Raw genomic sequence first — 9,059 nt, 5'->3', positions numbered from 1 at the left:
ATTACAGACAGTTTAAACATCTCCGCTTTGCCATAATATTTACCTTAATGGGCCCGATATAGGAAGATCCTTTAATTGTTGCAAGTATGATCTGAGACTCTTCTAACTGAGCCAATAAGTCATCTAAGGACGAAATGATCAGGACAGAGCCAGTGTCTGTGTGATGGAGAACTAAATGTAAAGGAGTCGCGTTCCAAAGGTTGATAATCTTAAACAGCATTTTTTCAAGAGTGCTTTCACGAGTGGCTGAGGTTGATATTTCCTTTATTTCTCTTTCATACTGAAACATCTAAAATGAAAAGGTTATTTTTTAATTTCCAGTGGAGGAAGTGATTCCTGATACGTTTAAGACGGAAGATTTAAATGAGCATGTTGAAGGCACATTGGAGGTATTGAGGATCTGGTCCCAGTGAGGTCTGCATCCTGACCCCAGGCTTCCTGGTGGAGCCTTCCCGGCGCAGCCCCCTCGACTTTGTCACCCTCGTCACACCCTTCACGCTCAGTGAGATTTTCTAACTGCTGAGCCTGTTGCCTCTGATTCCCGTCAGCGCAAAGACTGGTTAGCAGCACCTCTGTGTATGTGTGGGTGGCTTAACTTCCTTCAGCTTTGTTTTCTCTGCACTAATGTCAGCCATTTAATTACCCCGTGACACACTTTAACTTTCTATGATAATTCTTGGGATATAATCTTATATGAGAGAATGTTACTCTAATGGACCCAACCTTCCACGGCTTCCCTTTCTCTGTCACATCTCTCGATAAGTTTTTCTCAAAACATATCAGTGAGGTTTATGTAGGTCTCCTTTCCATGTGCCCTGGCTGACAATTCCCACAGGACAAGATCCTGATATAAGGTCTCTGCATTCACTCATCATAATAGAAATACTCAGAGAGTGCCTCACCTCCACATTTTAGGATTAATTGGCTGGGCTGACTGTTTTCATCCATGAAAGAAGAATCTGTTGCTGTTCTCCTCTGTCATTCCCATGGGGAATGTTTTGTTAATGCAGCTCAGGGGGACTCTGAACAAATATGACTAGTTTTCGTCACCTCTCTCATGGGACTGCCAGAGATGGGTGTAAGAATAATAGGATCAGTTGACTGCTTATGGCCTTAGTGTAACAGCTTTGGGAAAGAGGCTTGTCCTTTGACACAGATGACTCAGCTAAAGGCAGATAAAAAACCATAGGATCTCAAGTGGTCATGCTGCAGGAAGAACTTTGTGCCTAATGCTGACATTTCGAAATTACTAAGTACTACTAAATCCAGACACTGATAATATCTAAAGAAAAATTTCAACCAAGTGGACCTAGGCCTTTCTCTATGGTCCTTGACCAACAAACAGTCAGATCTCCCAAATGACTTGGTAATGTTTTGAGAGTTTCAGATAAACCTTAACACCTATAATAATCACTGCCTCTGTTATAAAGCACATGGCTGTCCAAAGTGGAAATGATCAACCATGACGCAACTGTGTTCCCCTTATGCACACTACTGACCTCTTCCATTTTATTCGCTTTGTGACGTGCTTTTCACATCCTGGCTTTGCAGAGACGGCCTAACATCCTGGACAGAACGGTGGTTACATAACATCAAAATTCATTCAATTAACAGGGTCACAGATGAACTTCTGCCAGTGCCTGTCCTGGACAGTCTTGCGGCATGACCCTGAGTTATCCAGCATGCTGTAGCAAATGGAGGCTGAGTTTCTGGGCCAAAGCCTGTCCAACAAGGCACTTCCATTATACCAGATACAGTGATGCATCTCTATAGGACGATCAAAATCATCCAGGAACTCTTAAACGGTTCAATTAAGATTATCAACTGATTGTTCATCTCCTCTATTATAATAATTAGCCTCAAGAGGAAGGGTTACCTCTGACTCCTGGCTACAGTATTTCAGAGGCTGAAGACTATTCATTTTTGTTCAGATGTTGAATGATTTTAATTAGGATCCTCCTAGAATTGTGTGGGACTTCCTTTCTAAACTATCTGTTCATATGCGGAACATAAGGGTAGCTCCCTGGAGTCCTTTGAGGAACCAAACCCACGCAGGCCACCAGCTATCCCCTCTAGGACTCGCTATCCTAACTTGCATGGCTTTGCTGCTATTCTCTGTTGGCCAAATTTCACCCTTTATCTGATCTGCCCAGAAATGATTCCAATAACCCGAGCCTCTGAAAATAAAAATTTCACTGAAATTGTGCTAGATTTTTGGAATGCTGGGTTGAATAAACTTAGCAGATGGCATTGACCTCTGTATTCTGAAATGATCTAGATACATTGCTGAATTCACTCTCGGCACATAGATCACTTAGGAAGCTCTGGTAATGATCCAGGAAAGAATGAGAGATTTAAATGGGATGAAGAATAAGAGAACAAGAGCAGATTCAAAGATTTTTTTTCATATTTTTTAGTTTAAGCAGCTGGGGAGGTAGGGGGATGGAGATGCCATTACTGAGATGGGGAAGGGAGAGAAAGAATAGAATTTGGGAGATGAAGAATAAGAAGTGAATTTTCAGATATGTTAATTTTGACTATCTTTTAGACGTTTAAGTGGAGAGGAAATTAGATATGTGAATTCAGGACGGAGAATGAGCTTAGGGCTGGAGATACAAAATAATATAATTTTAACTGCCAATTAAAATTGTTTTTTAAAATTCTTTTTAAAACCGAAATTAAAAAAAATTCTTTTTAAATTAAAAAATTTCCCACTTCCTCATTATGACAAATCATTTAGTAGAAAATTATAGGTATAAAATACTGTCACCAAATTCATTAGACTGTCTACACTGAAACATGAACCATCAATGGAGCTTACTGTAACCATAAAAAACATGGAAAAATCCTACTTTTATAACAAAAACCTACATGGCATATGAAACAGTTGCTAACTATGTATTTAAAATAGAATATTAAGTTATTGGTAGGGCTATCCTAACACGTTCTTAATATATTTTCATTTTATGTAAAGTGGAATATAGTATTTTGATTTTTCTATTCCCATGAAATATATTCTCTCTATATTAAAACACTATAAATAATAAAACACTAATTTCATGTTACACGTGGAAACCAAGATTCTAATCACCTAGATAATAAGGACGTAATGAACGGCTTCACCAGTGTGGCTGGGGAAAACAGTCTGCCTATCCATTGCCCCTCGTTCACTAACACACACTTACATCCCTGACATCCTATAAATTTCTCGCTTTTCTAATTCCTATTCTCTATATGTTTACTTGCTCACTTAAGACTGGCCCCTCTGGCATTTCAACCTAGTTTTTCAAACTATTGTTACTTACCTTGAGCGCTAGAAGATTCTCTACGGTACAGGTTTTATCGAGTGAAACCGACCTTCCAGTAATCTCCTGGAGAGCCTCCCAGTGCCTCGGCTTGAGACAGGGGTTTCCCAGAGCTGTGATGACAGGCAGCTCTTGCTTAAAGTCCATCACGGATCGCTGGAGGTGCACCACCATGTGGTTTTTAGGTAACCCTGTGAATAGCCAAGGATCGGCAGGCTGACAATATGTTCAGCATATTTTTTAAACTGGACTTAGTTGATCAGTTATTAGTCTGCACTAAAATAATGAGTTTTATTCAGGTTCCCTCCCACAGAATGAACTATGGATTAAAGAGAAACAGTTATCAGTACTGGAGATGAAAACCCAAGACCACCAGAGCCAAATCATCTCATATAATTTGACACTAGGGAAGCCAGCTGCCACAGGGTTTCCCAGATTGTCACTGACAAGACAGATAGAAAGATACACACATATGCATTCAAAAGACTGTAAGAGGTTTGGGGCTTTTAAATGTTGCTCAGTAAGAACATTATGGGGGGGAAAACAGTCGCCATTACTTCATATGGAAACTACTTTAACGTTGAACTATAGGAAATATGGGTAAAAACTTTGCCATAGACCCGCACTGGTCTGGCCTCCGGCACTGACAAACCACTGAGATACAGAACTCAAAGCCTGTGCGGTTTCAGCTTTAAAAGAACAGGGCACGGGGGTGGGGGGTGGGGAGGAGAAACACCCAAAGCTGGGGACTCAGGAGAACTGAAAACTATACACGTTGTTAAATATCCAATTTGTACAGGTGGGGATTCTTTTATAAAGCCATGTCGAATAAGCTGGTTAAATAAAAGGACAAGAAAATGACTTTGGTTTCTGCAAGTCTATACTTTGGCAAACAGCAGGCTTTTATCTGGGAAACAAATGATAAAAGAAGGTATCGTCTATTTATTACTTGATATATTGTTCTCGAAAACAGACGACAGAACATTGAGAGAACATTGAGAGAGGATGCGTTATGTGGAAGCAGTGAGATCCCGGGCGATCTGTTCCCGAGTTCCCTCTTTCCTAAACGTCTGTGATGTTGTAATCCCAGTGTAACTGAAAAACAGGCAGATGGAAGTGTGTGGGGTATAGCTGAGAGATAAGGGAGGAATTTAAAAGCAAGTTTCCTTGTGGAAAGAATAGGATATTACAGAGCAGCTCACACAGAACAGCATCTCTGCACTGACAAGGTTTCAGATCTGATGGTCAGCAGAAGGGAAACCTCTCAGCATGGCTTCCAGCTGCTTCTCCACTGCCCTAGGGACACTGCAGGTGTCCACGGTGAGGATCTGGGTGAGGGTGCTGCATGCAGGTAGGCCCTTGTCATCAAAACAGCTCGCCTTAAGAAGAGCCAGAATCATGGGGAAGTGTCTGGGGCTCTAGCTGGGGAACCAACTTTAAAAGAATACACCAATTGTTATTGATTACTTTAAAGAATGTTTTGGTAACGTTTTCATCTCTTTTTGGCTTAGAAAACAACTGTGCCTATACACCTGCATTGTCTCTCCAGCCATTAATGGTCAGCCCTTGGGAACAGGTAAAGATACAATGGTCTTGCTGTCCCAGAGGGCACTTCGTGTGTGGTCCTAGGTGGGAAAACCTGAGAAAATCCCTTTTACCTTTTTCTAGTGCAAAGATTATGTTCGTCCATTTTGAAACATTTCTCTGTATTGATTCTATATCAATATCGCGAAGAGTACTATTCCTCCATTCCTGAAAGAGTGCTCCCCATTCCTCTCGGGCATCCCACAATATTTTCCTTAAGGTTAAGTCGTAGTCAATGTCAGAGATCTCTGACAGCGCAATCTGCGTGGTTTCGTCCAAGTTCAGAGAATGCCTGTGCAAACGGGCCTCGGTGAAACAATCCTGACACTTCGTACACATTTTCACCTTGCTCGCTAAGCTTGCGGCTTCCTGGGAGAGGGCCTGGATCATTTCCTTCGCTGCTGATACCCGAGTCCCAGCACATAACAGATGAGGGGTGCTTACCTGAAAAGTCACAGTGAGACATTCTGAGAGATCATGATGTTCAGAACTTAACCACGTTTACTGACGGCATTTCAGCATGCATTCTAAGCTTTACCAAGCATTATTCGCAACCATCATCTAAAAAGATGGTCTGTAGTCTATAATTGCATGTGTTTATTTTGATTAATTTTAATGAGTTTAATTATTACCTGGTGTCCCCAGGTGGTGTGAGTCTGCATGAAAATAAAAGCCTTTAGATTGAAAGGGGTCAAGTCACTTGCCTGCTGTGGACAAGTAAGAGCTGTGGGACCAGAAGTCTCGCTCCTCACCGCCCCTGTACCTCACCACCATTGTAAGTTCTCATATTTATTCTATACATTTGAGTACCTAATACAGATAGTTCCTCTCTGTATCGCAGTTCACTTACCACGGCCTCGCTGTATCGTGGGATTTTAAAAAATATTATATTTAATTATTTATCGCGGATTTTTCGCTATTTCGTGGGATTTTGCAGTACTGTATACGTATGTTGTTAAAGTTACGAAAGTTTAAGAGTGTAGAATAAATGTAAGGTTCCTACTTTGCGGGGGTGTCTAGAACGTAATACCTGCAATAAGTGAGGGAATACTGTATGTATTAGGCACAGTGTTATTTATTGTAATTAATTGTCTTTATCAGTTTCATGCAGATAAATGAGTAAGGCATCTAGCATAGTTTCCAACACTTAGTAAAGGCTTGATAAATGTTAGGTGTTTATTTTACAGTCTGATCCTCATGATAAGTGAGTGTAGTTGGAACGATCATTATTACCATTTGGCCTAGCCTAAGGCCCAGAAAGATTTCAGGGTTTCTCAGCCCTTTTCAGGCCACGGCCCCTCTTTGGAAGCCTGCTGAAATCTATGGAAAAAGCTCCCAGCTTCGCTGTAATATGCTGCCTACTTTGTTGCATAATTGAGAAAAATGCGAAATTTCAGTTAGAGGTTAGTGAAAACAGACATGTAGTTTTACTTCCCATTCAAGTTCACAAATCACCAAAATTCCGTTCATGGACTCCAAGTTGAGAACACATGGATTAAATTAATTACTTAAGAGTCCACAGAAAGAAAATATCTACCTGCTTTAGGCCTATGTGAGACTAAGATCAAGTTGATTTTTAATGAAAATCAAAAACTTACTTTGGCCTTTAAATTACTAATGTCAACCCGTAGACCAGAGACATACACTTCCAAGTTGTCTCTGAATTTAGCAATAGTGGCATCTTTATCTGTTGCGCTTAACTTCATAGCAGATCTTAGCTGAGCAAACTTGGTAAGAAGAATTTTATGCATGGCAACTTGCTCTTCTGAAATAGGGATCTGGTAATACCTTATAACAGAATATAGTTGAGAAACTGTCGAATACTCTTTTTCTAATTCAGATATTTTTGAGGAAACTGTATTCAAAAAAGCAAAATGTTTCAAAAATTCTTCCACTTCAGTGGGATCACGTTCCAGCTCTCGCAGTGATGATTCTACAACCTGAAATCATTTACATGTCAATGATATTATGATTTTTTTCATTAATTCCTGTTTTTTCTCTTCTTCCTTCCATTGTGTCAATCACTAAACCCTGGTGACTCCATCTCTCAAATATATCTCAAGTCCATACACTTCTCAGACTGCACCTTGTTACTTCCCTGGCTCAAGCTATCTTATATACCCCCTCGACTGCAGAAACAGCTTTCCTCCCTTCTGGTTCCACTTTAATCTATTCACATTGTAGCCAGAATGGTCTAGACAAAAATTCAGATTGCATCATGTCATATTCCTGCTTAAGAACCATGCAGTGATTCTAAACAGGGAAGAAGAAAGTATTATGGGATGCAATTTTAGAGAAGATCTCTTTGAGGAACTGAAATTTGATCAAAGACCCAAACAAATACAATGCATTTTGGAATTTTTTTGAGGAAAACAGTCATTGTGTATGTTTTCCAAGTATGTATTTTAACTTTATAATCTACTAATCTTAAAGATTCTGAAAAAATAAGAATTTTCAAAATACTTACTTCCAATAGATTTGCATTCTTTTTTTCAATTATAGATCGCAGGAGGTCCTGGCTTATATGTATGATATTCTCAACATGTGGTAAGCATTCTGACTGATAGTCAAGACTTACAACATTGAAAATACTAATACGCTTCTCAATGGCCATAAGAACAATACGTTTAAGATAACTTTTGCATCTAGCTAATACAGTTCTAAACTGTGTTGAAGTTAATTCTTCTGCAGATGATATTTTCATACTCATAATTTTGGCCTTCTCTACCATAGTGCAATATTTTTTAAACTTGCAGCTGTAAGCACTAACGAGGCCCATTGAATTTCCAATAATAGTCAGGAGACTCACAACCTGTACATAAAAATGTTAAAAAGTTAGTCAGAATTTTATTTTAAGAGTTGAAAAAGCATGGCCTGATATACTAATAATTCTGCTAAAAATAGTCAACAGTTGTATGTGGAGTTCATGTCAACATAAATACATGTGTTGAAAACCTAAGACTCAAAGAAATTTACATCTCTTTTTTATATCTGGCTTTTATGGAAAGGTTAACAAGGTTATTTAAATCTGTAATTAGCATGTTATTCTGAGCCATGTTCTAGAGACCCCAGTCACTGATTCCTTTGCTGGTCGGTCACCCTGTGCTACTGCATACACTACGCTCTATGTTCTAGAAAGGGCCATTTCTGTATACTATGTGATGTTACTCAGTTCCCAAGACACAGCTACTTTGGATGGGGTAGAATCCTGATCCAAGCTAAGATTAGTACATTCCCTGTGAATTTGAACGAAAATACCCAGGTAGAAGGTAATGGGGAAAGCCAGAGCCATGGCAAGTCACCATATTGGCAAGGCAACACTATGAGGGAACAGTGAAGGACAAAGCACATTTTCAGAGGGGGAGCTGGGGAAAAAGTTGAACAGTGATGAACCAGCATGAGGAAGACAAACTGGGAATGATTTTCCAGCTGCTATAAATTGTGATACTGTCATTTTTCTTTAAATCCATTTCATCCAAGAATGTCAGTGGGTTTCTGCTCATTAAACCAAATATTCCTTAAGACAAACTGTTTTATAAACTTACTTTATTTTGGTAGACAGGATCCATTTCAAAAAGAATGTGACAATCTGGCCACCTGGTTTGCTCCTTATAGTCCATTATACTTTGTGTCTTATTAGATAAATCCGTAATTAAAATCAAATTAGTGAAGATAGACAAGCGGGGATCTTGGCAAAGAGGAATGATCTTGGCTAAAATACATAAGTAAAAAGTTAGTATATTCAGAAGTCCCAATGTAAACAACACCTTAAAATTATCCATGACATGTAGAACTACTGATAACTGAGGCTGATTTATTAAGGGGAGTAGATAGTAGTCTACACTGATAAACGGAGTTTAAAGGCAGGTGTAAAAGTTTGGATTTAGTGTTATGGAAACCAAAGAACCAGTCGCAGATGACTGGTGGTGGTAGGGCAAGGCATGATTAAAACAAAAATGAAGAATAAGTCATTAACTTAACATTAATTGGAAGTGTATATGCTATGTGAAGAGCACTATACCATTGTGAGGATATTAAGATTTTAAGATCCAGCCTGTTACCAATCAGTTCCTAATCTAGCTGAACAATTGGATGTTCATAGGCAAAAAAAATAAAAATAAAAAAATAAAAAAAAAATAGAACTTTGACCTACACTTTATACATTTTAAA

Source organism: Furipterus horrens, unplaced genomic scaffold (genome assembly GCF_987537825.1).
Source record: "Furipterus horrens unplaced genomic scaffold, mFurHor1.1.pri manual_scaffold_15, whole genome shotgun sequence".
NCBI classification, from domain to species: Eukaryota; Metazoa; Chordata; class Mammalia; order Chiroptera; family Furipteridae; genus Furipterus; species Furipterus horrens.
The sequence above is the reverse complement of the archived record's forward strand: the minus strand, read 5'-3'. Positions refer to the sequence as shown.